The sequence below is a fragment of the Tachyglossus aculeatus genome, chromosome 4 (assembly GCF_015852505.1).
Source record: "Tachyglossus aculeatus isolate mTacAcu1 chromosome 4, mTacAcu1.pri, whole genome shotgun sequence".
Lineage (NCBI taxonomy): Eukaryota > Metazoa > Chordata > Mammalia > Monotremata > Tachyglossidae > Tachyglossus > Tachyglossus aculeatus.
Genome location: NC_052069.1, coordinates 93,603,370 through 93,616,475, shown reverse-complemented (window position 1 = coordinate 93,616,475; position 13,106 = coordinate 93,603,370). Strand labels below are relative to the sequence as shown.

Genomic DNA, 13,106 nt, shown 5'->3' with positions numbered 1-13,106 from the left:
CTATTTATTTTACTTGTACATATTTACTATTCTATTTATTTTGTCAATTATGTGCATCTAGCTTTACTTCTATTTATTCTAATGACGACTCCTGACCACATGTTTTGTTTTGCTGTCTGTCTCCCCCTTCAAGACTGTGAGCCCGTTATTGGGTAGGGACTGTCTCTATATGTTGCCAACTTGTACTTCCCAAGCACTTAGTACAGTGCTCTGCACACAGTAAGTGCTCAATAAATACGATTGAATGAATGAATGAATAATAATAATTGTGGTGCTCATCTCTAGACTGTAAGCTCTTTGTGGGCAGGAAATATGTCAGTTTATTGGTATACAGTACTCTCACAAGTGCTTAGTACAGTGCTCCGGACACATAAAGTGCTTAATAAATATGATCGAATGAATGAATGAGTGGTATTTGCAAGGGCTTATTATGTGACAGGCAAAGTACTAAGTGCTGGGGTGAAGTCAAGTAAATCAGGTAGGACACAGTCCCTGTCCCACAAGGGGCTTAATCCCCATTTTACAGATGAGGTAACTGAGGCACAGAGAAGTGAAGTAACTTGCTAAGGTCACAAAGCAGACAAGTGGCAAAGCCAGGATTAGAAGCCATGTCTTTCTGATTTCTGGGCCCATGCTCTATCCACTAGGCCACATTGCTTCTTGCTGTTTATTGTCCAAAGAAGCTTGAACGGAGAGGAGTTGAGAGTGGCAAACGTGGGGTCTAGCCTGGGGGTCTTGAGGATTTTATGAGAATTATTTCTCTGCAGTTGTTGCTCTTGTTAGACAGCCCAAGGTGATGTTCCCTGCTTTGAAGGAGACTTCAGGGTAACAGGAACCTGAAGAGGCTTCTTAGAATCTGTCTTCTCTTTCTGTCTCCACATTTCGTGGCTCAGTGGAAAGAGCTCGGGCTTGGGAGTCAGAGGTCATGGGTTCTAATCCCAGCTCATCCACTTGTCAGCTGTGTGACTTTGGGCAAGTCACTTCACTTCTCTGGGCCTCAGTTATCTCATCTGTAAAATGGAGATGAAGCATATGAGCCCTAGGTGGGGCACCCTGATTACCTTGTATCTACCCCAGAATTTAGAACAGTGCTTTGCACATAGGAAGTGCTTAACAAATGTGATCATTATTATCTATGATCCACCCATCTTGGATCATAAAAATTAGCCCAGGCTGAGGCTGGGAAAAATGGAAAGTGCATCTCTGAAGTTAATATCTGGGGTAGAACCTGTCCAAACCCTCCATAGTCATAATCCACCCATTCCGCTTCATCCAAACTGCTACCACTTTAATCACTTATCTTCTCCTGCCTTGATAACTGTAGCAGCCTCCTTGCTGACCTCCCAGCACCCTGCCTCTCCCCACTCCAGTCCATACTTCACTCTGCTGTCCAGATCATTTTTCTACAAAATTGTTCAAGACATATCACACCCCTCCTCAAAAAACTCAAGTGGTTGCCCATCCACCTTCTCACTGTACCTTTATCTTGTCTATCTCACTGCTGACCCCAAGAGACCTTAACTGACTAAGCCCCCTCCTTCCTCTTGGAGAAGCAATGTGGCTTAGGGACAGAGCACAGGCCTGGGAGTCAACCTGGGTTCTAATCCCAGCTCCACCACCTGTCTGCTGTGTGACGTTTGGCAAGTCACTTCACTTCTCTGTGCCTCAGTTAGCTCAACTTTAAAATGGACATGAAGACTGTGAGCCGCAAATGGGACAGGGACTGTGTCCAACCTGATTAACTTGTACCTACCCCAGCACTTAAAACAGTACTTGGCACATAGTAAGCACTTAACAAGTACCATAATTATTATTGCAATTATTATTATTACTCTCACCCACTCCCTTCTGTGTCACTTTGACTTGTTCCCCCCACCCCACCCCTCCCAGATATGTACATATCTGTAATTTATTTATTTATATTGGTGTTTCTCCCCCTCTAGACTGTGAGTTCGTTTTGGCCAGGGAATATTCACATAGTAAGTACTCACTAAATACGATTGAATGAATGAATGCATGAATGCATGAATGAATGAATGAATGAGTGAATTGATGAATGAATGAATGAATGAAGTGTTTATAGCGCTCCTAAGGTGTTCCAAGCCCTGTGCTAAGCACTTGGGAACTAACTAGGGTAGCAGCCCTCCCACATGTCAGACAAGGAGATGCCTATGATGTCACCTGCAGAGCATCACTCACACAGCATAAGATGATGATGTCATAGATTCTATTTTCCAGATGTATTATAACAATAATAGTGGCAATGATAATAATAATTATGGTAGTTGTATACAAATTGTGTATGAAAATTTACATGCAAATTTTGCCTGATCTTGGAGTACTGTTCTGGACAGAGGGAGCGCGGTTTAGTGGAAGGAACATGGGCTTGGGAGTCAGAGGTCATGGGTTCTAATCCTGGCTCCACTACTTGTCAGCTGTGTGACTTTGGGTAAATCACTTAACTTCTCTGTGCCTCAGTTACCTCATCTGTAAAATGGGGATTAAGACTGTGAGCCCCACACAGGACAACCTGATCACCTTGTATTCCCCCCACCCCACCCCATGCAAGACCGAGCTCCTTATCTTCCCTCCCAAACCCTGCCCTCTCCCTGACTTTCCCATCACTGTAGATGGCACTACCATCCTTCCCATCTCACAAGCCCGCAACCTTGGTGTCATCCTTGACTCTACTCTCTCGTTCACCCCACACATCCAATCCATCACCAAAACCTGCTGGTCACACCTCCGCAACATTGCCAAGATCCACCCTTTCCTCTCCATCCAAACCGCTACCTTGCTGGTTCAATCTCTCATCCTATCACGACTGGATTACTGCATCAGCCTCCTCTCTGATCTCCCATCCTCCTGCCTCTCCCCACTTCAGTTTATACTTCACTTGGCTGCCCAGATTATCTTCGTGCAGAATTGTTCTGGGCATGTTACTCCCCTCCTCAAAAATCTCCAGTGGCTGCCTGTCAGCTTATGAATCAAGCAAAAACTCCTCACTCTCGGCTTCAAGGCTGTCCATCACCTCGCGCCCCCACCTCACCTCCCTTCTCTCCTTCTCAAGCCCAGCCCGCACCCTCCACTCCTCTGCCGCTAAATTCCTAACTGTACCTTGTTCTCGCCTGTCCTGCCGTCGAAGCCTCCCCCACCCCGCAACCGTCCTTCCCCTGGCCTGGAATGTCCTCCCTCCACACATCTGCCAAGCTTCAAAACCCCACTGAGAGCTCACCTCCTCCAGGAGGCCTTCCCAGACTGAGCCCCCTTTTTCCTCTCCTCCTCCCCTTCCCTTCTGTCCTACCTCCTTCCCCTCCACACAGCACCTGTATATATATTTGTACAGATTTATTACTCTATTTATTTTACTTGTACATATTTACTATTTATTCTGTTAATGATGTGTGTATAGCTTTAATTATATTTGTTCTGATGATTTTGACACCTGTCTATATGTTTTGTTTTGTTGTCTGTCTCCCCTTCCTAGACTGTGAGCCCGTTGTTGGGTAGGGACCGTCTCTATATGTTGCCAACTTATACTTCCCAAGCACCTAGTACAGTGCTCTGCACACAGTAAGTGCTCAATAAATACCATTGAATGAATGAATGAATGACACCCTGATAACGTTGTATCTCCCCCAGCGCTAAGAACAGTGCTTGGCACATAGTAAGCGCTTAACAAATACCATAAATATAATTATTATTATTACACCTACCTGCTCTAGATACTTTGGTTCCAGATACTTTGGTTCCCATCCCAGAACAGTATGAGGCCTGGGGCATTGACCAAGCAAGTGGAGCTCAGAGGCAGCCATGTCAGACAGTGGCTCGCACTAAAAATAATTAAAAAAAAGAAACAGACATAAAAATGTCTGGAACAGAACCAAGGAGGGGGCGTATCAATGGACATTGGGCTGTCATGTAGGAAACCAGATAAATGGCCACCCAAATGGAACAGGAAATGGCCTCCATTTTGGCCCAGCCTTTGAAGGATCTGAGCCAAGAGTTAAGGAAAGAAACCCAGACTCTCAACTAGTTCAAATACTTGGCTCAGAGAAGGTAACTTCTCTCCCTCCTCATGCTTAGCATTTTCAGAAAAGTGTCATGCCGCTGATCCAATCAATCAATTGTATTTACTGAGAGCTTACTGTGTGCCAAGCACTGTAATAACCTCTTGGGAGAGTACAGTCTAGCAGAGTTGGTAGAAACGTTCTCTGCTCATGATCCTCTTCAGGGGATTCTGCAACATAACTACAAGAACCAAGAACCGCTGCCATTTTGGAAAATGTCAGTGGAAAGTGTCAACATGCTGGGAGTAGCAGTGTGGACTAATGGAAAGAGTGTAGTCCTGGAAACAGGAGACCTGGGTTCTAATCCCAGCTCCACCATTTGCCTTCTGGATGACCTTGGGTAAGTCACTTAACTTCTCTGCTCCTCGGTTTCCTCATCTGAAAATGGGGATTAAATACCTGTTCCTCTACCCCTTAGACTATGATCCCCATGAGGGACAAGGACCCTTAACAAATATCACAATACCCTATTATGAGGACATCATTGCTGAGCATTGTTCTTAACAAATACCCCAGTACCCTACTGTGAGGACATCACTGTCCTTATTTCAATGCAAAGAACCAGCACTGCCAAGTGGTTTTATACTACAAAGAAAAGCAGTGAATAGGGGGGAAGTCTGAAGGAGACCATCAGCTAGGTAGAGGGCCTGTCAGCTGTCTTTAGGTGGCAGGCCTGAAGTCACCCCATTTTGCTTACTTGAGAAGAGAGCAGAATCATAGGCCGGTGTTGAATGACTGCCTTTCCTGGGATTCTAGATTCAAGGTAGGATCAATTGATTTTTATCACTGACTCAGTGGTAACTGGTGAGGGTTGAGGGAGTAAATGAAATGCTTAGTACACATGTCTGATGTAAATTAGACTTTGCTTATACTGTAAGCTCCTCTAGACTGTAAGGTAGTTGTGGGCAGGTAATGTGTCTTTATATTGTTGTATTGTACTCTCCCAAGTGCTTAGTACAGTGCTTTGCACACAGTAAGTGCTCAATAAATATGATTGATTGAATGAATGAATGAATGGAAGTCTGAAGCCAATCTGAGGCTTGGAAGAAGTCAGGTGGGTGAAGGCAAGAAGAATATTATTTAGGTAAAAACCACCTGATTCAGAGCCTTCAAAACTGGGGAGGACAGTTTCACTGACTTTCATGAGTAGCCCAAATAATAATAATAAGGAATAATTATGGTATTTGTTAAGCAGTTACTATGAGCCACGCACTGTTCTAAATTCTGGGGTAGATAGAAGGTAATCTTAGGGCTCCTCGTTTCAATCCCCATTTTAAAGATGACATACCTGAGGCACAGAGAAGTAAAGTGACTTGCTCAAGGTCACACAGCAGACAAGTGGCATAGCCTGGATTAGAACCCTTGACTTTCTGACTCCCAGACCTGTGCTCTACACCATGGTGCTATTTGGCTATCAGGCTAACTAACTGGCTATCACCTCCCCCAACTTCCTCTGCCAATCACCAGGTTTTGCTAGGAAATATTATACTTTGGAGGGCCTGAATAAATAATATTTCAAAACTCCTTAGAATTATTTTATCAACCTATCACACCAGTTGAGCTGGAGATCCTGTCACAATGGGCTTTCCTGTTCTCTCTCTCTCTCTCTCTCTCTCTCACACACACACACACACACACACACACACACACACACACACACACACACACCACCCCCCGCTCCCCAAATTCCCACCCCTCTACCCACATATATACATCCCATCCAAGGGAAAAGAGAAATCTATTTTGCTATCATCACCAGCACCTCCCAGAGTTCCTGCCTCTGGAGCTGTGGGGCTGCTTCTGACTGTTTACAACTTTATTTGTTAAGCACTTACAAATGCCAAGCACTGTACTAAGCGCTGGGGTAGATACAAGATAATCGGGTCCCACATGGGGCTCACAGTCTATGTAGGAAGGAGAACAAGTGTAGAATCCCCATTTTGCAGATGAGGGAACTGAGGCAGAGAAGGTTACATAGCAGGTAAGGGGTGGAGTTGGAATTAGAACCCAGGCCACACTGCTTCACTGTATTCTCAGCAAAGAACAAATTCCAGGGAATTGATGATGCAAGAGTAGTTTCTCCTCTCATCCGGTCCAGATGTTACTGTCTGGCTTCTTGCCGGACTTCTGGGAGTTCTTGTCTCATCATTAAGTTCAGCATGAAGCAGGTGTGTAGTGGCCAGAGTGGTCTAATGGATAGATCCTGAGCCTGGGAGTCAGAAGGACCTGGGTTCTAATCCTGGCTCTGCCACTTGCCTTCTGTGGGACCTTGGGCAAGTCATCAATCGTATTTATTTAGCGCTTACTATGTGCAGAGCACTGTACTAAGTCACTTCACTTCTCTGGGCCTCAGTTACCTCCTCTGTAAAAGGCAGATTAAGAGCTTGAGCCCCTTGCGGGACAGGGACCCTTTCCAACCGTATTACCTTGTATTTACCCCAGCACTTAGAACAGTGCATGGCATGTAGTAAGTGCTTAACAAGTACCATTATTATTATTATGAACCCTTAAGGACACTTTGTAGCATTCCCAGGGGCACACATACCCCAAGGTGAGAAATCTCTGAATCATAGCATCAGTAGACCACTAATTGGGCTAAGACTGGGTTGAGCTGATTTGTAAATCATTTTCTGGGATAGCAGACTTTTGAATCTATATACAAGGATGGCTTAAGTGTGCCGTCGGGAAGAAGGAGCTGCAAGTTATAAAGCAATCATTACAGCCAACGGGGTCTTCTTTAAACAAGAGAAGATTGTGTTATTTGTATTTTCTCTTTACTCATCCTGGCTTTAAATATCTGAGGTAATTTCTCTTCTGTCAGTTCCAGTTGGGAGATTATCCCACAGCTTAAATATAGCTCACCATTTTTTCCTGGTGTTCAGACCGAATTTCCTGTCGGATTCTCTATAAGCTTTAATTAAACTTGCTTCAGCTAATGAGCTTGGCTATTAAATGGATGATCTTGCTCAGAAGGGAAGTGGTGCAAGTTTGTGCCAGCCCTATGAAGTCACCATGAACTGCTTGATTGATCCAAGGTTTAAGGGACAATGGGAATTAATTTCCCTCGGAAGAGACCGATTTGGTGGTCAAAGATCAGGTGGTAAAATAATTTCTAAGTACTGAGATATAAATTAGGAACCAACCATGGGTTGATAATACAAAAAAAGTTCCAAGACAAAGCTTTTGTTGGTTTTGGAAGAAAAAAAATCATGAAGATCTTTTTATTTGGGGAAGGCCCAAGTCTTATTTTTTTAATACCTCATTTGAGAATAGATATGGGATACTATATTTACCTAAGAAAAATCAATAAACAATGTATTCTACTGCTGGGATCCAAGTTCCAGTTGTTTCCACTGGGTTTCAGAAAATAAACTTGTCTGAAAGGCAGAATTGCCTAAATTGGGAACAAAATCCATCCAACCAGTGTTCAGTCATAGTTCTTAATGGACCGGCCCATAATGGACAGTGCAGAAGATGCTGTGAGAGAGTTATTGTGTAATGCCAAGCACCCTGTGATTAAGTTTAACATTCTCGTGGGGTGAGTAGGTCAAATATACTGAGAAAGAAATAAATTGAGACAAATAGTTTAAAAAATTAGCCTATGAGAAGCCCAAATAACGTGTGGGCCCCTCTTTTTATTACTACTACCCTTGCTAAGGTGGTGGGAGAGTATGCAGAAAGTGTCATGGCCTGGTGGGAAGAGTAAGGTCCTGGGAGTCAGAAGGACCTGGGTTTTAATCCCATCTCCTCCCCTTGTCTGCTGTGTGACCTTGGGCAAGTTGCTTCACTTCTCTGGGCCTCATCTGGAAAATATGGATTATGACTGTGAGCCCCATGTGGGGCAGGGACCGGGCCCAACCTGATTACTTCCTACCTAACACAGCTCTTAGAACAGTGCCTGGCATATAATAAGTGCTTAACAAATACCATTAAAAGATATATGGCCACATAATGAGGGCCATCTGGTCACCTCAGCCAAGGGCCAAAATCAGAGATGAAAGACACTCTCTTTCCACCAACTACCCCAGAGCCTGCAAACGGGTCTGAACAAGAGCAGCAGCTAAAATCATTTATTTTCATTCATTTATAATTGGATTCTCAGACTGAGGCATTAGCCTGGGGCAAACCTAAATGAAGCACTGTGCTAACAATAGCCAGGATTTTCCTAAGCAGACATAGCCCATCTTTTGGAGCCAGGCATGATGAATCATGCCTCCGAGATGGCCCCGAACACAATACTATCCTGGTTTCCACCCCCATCCCCATCTCTAGTAATAATAATAATAATAATAATGATGGTATTTGTTAAGTGCTTACTATTTGTTAAGTGCTTACTATATGCTAAGCACTGTTCTAAGCACTGGGGTAGATTCAAAGTAATCAGGTTGTCCCACATGGGGCTCATAGTCTGAATCCCCATTTTCCAGATGAGGTAACTGAGGCACAGAGAAGTTAAGTGACTTGCCCAATGTCACACCGTTGACAAGTGGCAGAGCCAGGATTAGAACCTACAACCTCTCACTCCCAAACCTGGGCTCTTTCCACTAAGCCACGCTGCTTCTGTGCTTTTCCACTAACTCCATGCCCAGATCCAAGACTGTCAGGGAAGCTGAGCTCAAACAGCTTCAGCCCAAGTAGGGCCCAGACTAGGGGTGAGGATAAGTTGGGAGGAGGTTCCCTGGTTCAAGCCTGTATTTCCACAGCCCCTTTCCTCTCTAGTTGATGTTTTTGTGGCTGCCGGTGTGATTTTGCAAATCACTGGGCAGGCCTGAAGGTATCACTAGTTATGGGCAGGGAACGTATCTGCTTATTGTTATATTGTACTCTCCCAAGTCCTTAGTACAGTGCTCTGCCCATAGTAAGCTCTCAGTAAATATGATTGAATGAATATCATGCATGCTCAGTTGCTCTCCTGTCCCTGGCACCCTAACAGCCCAATTCCTACTGCTCTGTAATGCCTCTCCCTGCCTCATCCCTGTCCATTCATCCTGAAGATTCCTGGGGATACAAATCCCAGCAACCCATAATCCATATGCACGTACCAACCAACCTCCAAAAGTGAGGTTGGATTATCGGTGATGGTGATGGTATTTATAATAGTATTTATTAAGTGCTTACTGTGTGCAGAGCACTGCCCTAAATGCTGGGAGAAATACACGGGTGGGAATTAAAAACAGTCCCTCTCCCTCATGTGGCTCGCAATCTATTATGTATTCATTCAATCAGTCAGTCATATTTATTGAGTACTTACTGTGTATAGAGCACTGTACTAAGTGATTGGGAAAGTACGATGAAACGATAAACAGTGACATTCTCTGTCACAGTGAGCTCACAGTCTAGAATACCAAGCACTGTACCAAATGCTGGAATAGATACAAAATAATTGAAATGGACAGAGTCCCTGTGCCATACAGGGACTTACAATCAGTATGGTAATATAGAAATCAATTTTAAAAGTCAAACATTAAAAGGTGGTTTTAACTAAAATATAAAAATAAAATCATGCAGGCACCCACATAGGACAGAAAATCAGAGAAAGCCATTCCGGTTGGCATTAGAGGTGTGTCTGAAACATCAAACCTGGAAATTTAATCAAATGCAGTTCAACTGATGCTGGTACCTATGTGTTCAGATAGGATTGATTAATCCCACCATCCCACCGGGTCAGCCCCAGAACCAGCCCATAGAGCAGATACTCAGTGCAGCTTGTTAGCCAGTACAAACACCTTCAAAATGGTTAGGCAATTTAAATGACTTGCTACTAGAGAATAATGTATAGGTAGCACTTTTAGAAATTTGGACGTTTAGTTTTAGAAGTGTGTTGATTTGGCACAGCGATACCAGTAATCTCAGGTAAAATGACACTGGTTCTAAAAGGATTGTGATGAGAATGCTATTGACAAAGGAGAAAGAGAAGAAGGAGAAAGAGGAAAAGAATGAGAAGGAAAACAAAGAGGAGAAAGAAGACGAGGCTTCGTAGTGTGACTTTTTTGTTTTTTAATGGTATTTGTTAATAATAATAACAATGGCATTTATTAAGCGCCTACTATGTGCAAAGTACTGTCCTAAGCACTGGGAAGGTTACAAGGTGATCAGGGTGTCCCACAGGGGGCTCACAGTCTTAATCCCCATTTTACAGGTGAGGTAACTGAGGCACAGAGAAGTAAGTGACTTGCCCAGTCACAGAGCTGACAATTGGCAGAGCCAAGATTTGAACCCATGACCTCTGACTCCAAAGCCTGTGCTCTTTCCAATGAGCCACGCTGCTTCCCTGAGACATTTACTATATGCCAGGCCCTCTATTAAACACTGGAGTAGACACAAATTAATCAGAATAGACCCAGTCCCTGTTCCACAGAGGGTTCATAGTCCTAATTCCCATTTTACAGATGAGGTAAGTGAGGTCCAGAAGTAAAATGACTTGCCCAAAGTCACACAGCAAGCACGTATGGGATTAGAACCCAGGTCCTCTGACTCCCAGACCCGTGCTCTTTCCATAAAGCCACGTTACTTCTCTGACTTTGGGAGGGTCACTTAATATCTGTGCTTCAGTTTCCTCCTCTGTAAAATGGGAATAAAATACCTGCACTCCCTATCTTTTAGGTGGGGCGGAGTAGCAACTGTATCTGATCTGATGATCTTGTTTCTTTCCCTGTGCTTAGCACAGTGCTTGGCATCTATAAATTGCTTAATATATATCATCATCATGATCATCATCATGATCATAATTATCATTACGTATTGGGGAAAAGCATCTTTGCTGTTTATAAGCCCTAAAGGGGATGTTCTTGATATTCTCTGTGCATCAAAACACTCCCACAAGACTTAGAGCTCCCACATACAACCTTTAGCCTTGCCAAGCAATCAATCAATCGTATTTTTTTTAATGGTATTTGTTAAGCACTTACTATATGTCAGGCACTGTACTATGTGCTGGGGTAGATACAAGGTAGTCAGATGGAACACAGTCCTGTTCCACATGGGGCTCACTGTCTTAATCCCCACTTTACAGATGAGGTAACTGAGGCCCAGAGAAGTGAAGTGACTTGCCAAGGTCATACAGCAGTCATGTGGAAGAGCCGGGATTAGAACCCAGGACCTTCTGACTCCCAAGCCTGTTCTCTCTCTACCAGGTCATGCTGCTTCTCTTTATTCAGTCAGTCAGTCAATCATATTTGCTGAGTGCTTTCTGTGTGCAGACCTCTGTACTAAGTGCTTGGGAGAGTACAATATAACAATAAATAGCTCCTGATCACGAGGAGCTAGAGCTGTAGAGTTTATCCAACCAACAATACATTTCCCCTCCTTCAAACCTTATTGAAGGCACATCTCCTCCAAGAGGCCTTCCCTGACTAAGCCCTCCTTTCCTCTTCTCCCATTCCCTCTGGGTCACCCTGACTTTCTCCTTTTATTAATCCCTGCTCCCAGCCCCACAGCATTTATGTATTTATTTATATTAATGTCCATCTCCTCCCTCTAGACTATAAGCTCATTGTGAGCAAGGAATGTGCCTGTTTATTATTATATTGTACTCTCCCAAGCACTTAATATAATGCTCTGCACACAGTACTTAATAAGTACCAGTGATTGCTTGCTTAATTGATCCAATCAACCAAGATGCCCTGGCACGATCTGTTTTCATCCTTACTTGACTGCCCGGAAGCTAGCATTTATTGTCCACCCCTTCTTCAGAGGTGTGGTGTAGTGGATAGAGATGGGCCTGGGAGTCAGAAGGCCATGTGTTCTAATCCTGCCTCTGCCACTTTTTTGCTGTGTGACTTTGGGCAAGTCACTTTACTTCTCTGTGCCTCAGTGACCTCATCTGGAAAATGGGGATTAAGACTGTGAGCTCCACGTGGGACAACCTAATCACCTTGTATCACCCCCAGCTCTTAGAACAGTGCTTTGCACATAGTAAGTGCCTAACAAATACCAATATTATTATTATTATTATTATTATTAGGTAGGGACTCCTGATTCTCATCCACCCCAGCCCCCAGCCCCAAGAGTACATTTCCTTAGCCTAGGCCATCCTGGAGCTCACAGCTCCCTTAATGCCACTTGCAGGGAGCCAAACACAATCTCCCTCCCTCTCAAACAAACCTGGGGCCCACGTTCCTGTGGTTGGGAAATGCAGGAGCCGGGAGACTCATTTATAGATTCTAAACATGAGGCTCTCAATATAGACTGCAGCTGGCATCTCACATTTTTTTTTAATTTTGGAATTGTTTGTTTTGTCTAAAGTAGGATCAAATGTTGAAATTTTAGCATTCATTGTTAGCATCACTTCACTCTGGATATAAGGAACCTGCTCAAAGAGGAAAGTGACTAGGCTGGACTCTCGGCAGAACTGGTTAGAGCTTGTAGGAATAGATAAGGAGCCTATTCTGTGGGTTCCGGTTGGGCAAAACATCAATGAAAAACTGAGAAGGGACCTTTCAATCTAATCTAGTGAGTAGGATTATATTCCCTGAGAGATAGCCTGCAGATGAAGAAATGGAGTGAATGAGGAACAGGGGTGGGAAACTGGGAGCACTGTGGAAATGGGAAGGGGTGGAATTGGGTAAGGGAGAATTCATCAGTCAATGAATTGATAGTGATATTTACTGAGCACTGACTGTATGCCGAGAACTGTATTAAGCACTAGGGAAAGTACAATATAATGAAGTTGGTAGATATGATCCCTGACCTGAAGTCAGTCAGTCAATCATATTTCTTGAGCACTTACTGTTTGCAGAGCACTGTACTAAGCTCTTGGGATAGTATAATATAACAATCAATGGAGACATTTCCTGCCCATTACAGTGTACAAGGAGTTTATTGTCCACAGGGGGAGTCAAGTATTACAATCAATTAGTCAGTCAATCAGTGGTATGTATTGAATGCTTACTATGTGTAGAGATTTGTACTAAGCACCTAGGAGAATACACTACAACAGAGTTAGCAGACACATTCCCTGTCCATAATGAGCTTGCAGTCTAGAGGAATTACATACATGGGAGAAGCAGTAGCAGCATGATCTAGTGGAAAGAACAT

The 13,106-nt window shown here is 43.7% G+C and overlaps 1 protein-coding gene across 2 annotated transcripts in view; it reads left to right on the top strand.

Moving 5' to 3' along the window:
* Window positions 1-4,733: 4,733 nt before the first annotated feature.
* The window catches only part of OSGIN2 (oxidative stress induced growth inhibitor family member 2), a 111,426-nt gene continuing 103,053 nt past the window's right edge, over window positions 4,734-13,106 (top strand). The window contains exon 1 of one of the 2 annotated variants that reach the window (XM_038745257.1): window positions 4,734-4,833. The gene's annotated coding sequence lies outside the window, so the exon portion shown is untranslated. The remainder of the gene's footprint in view (window positions 4,834-13,106) is intronic. The other variant, XM_038745256.1, reaches the window with a different exon arrangement.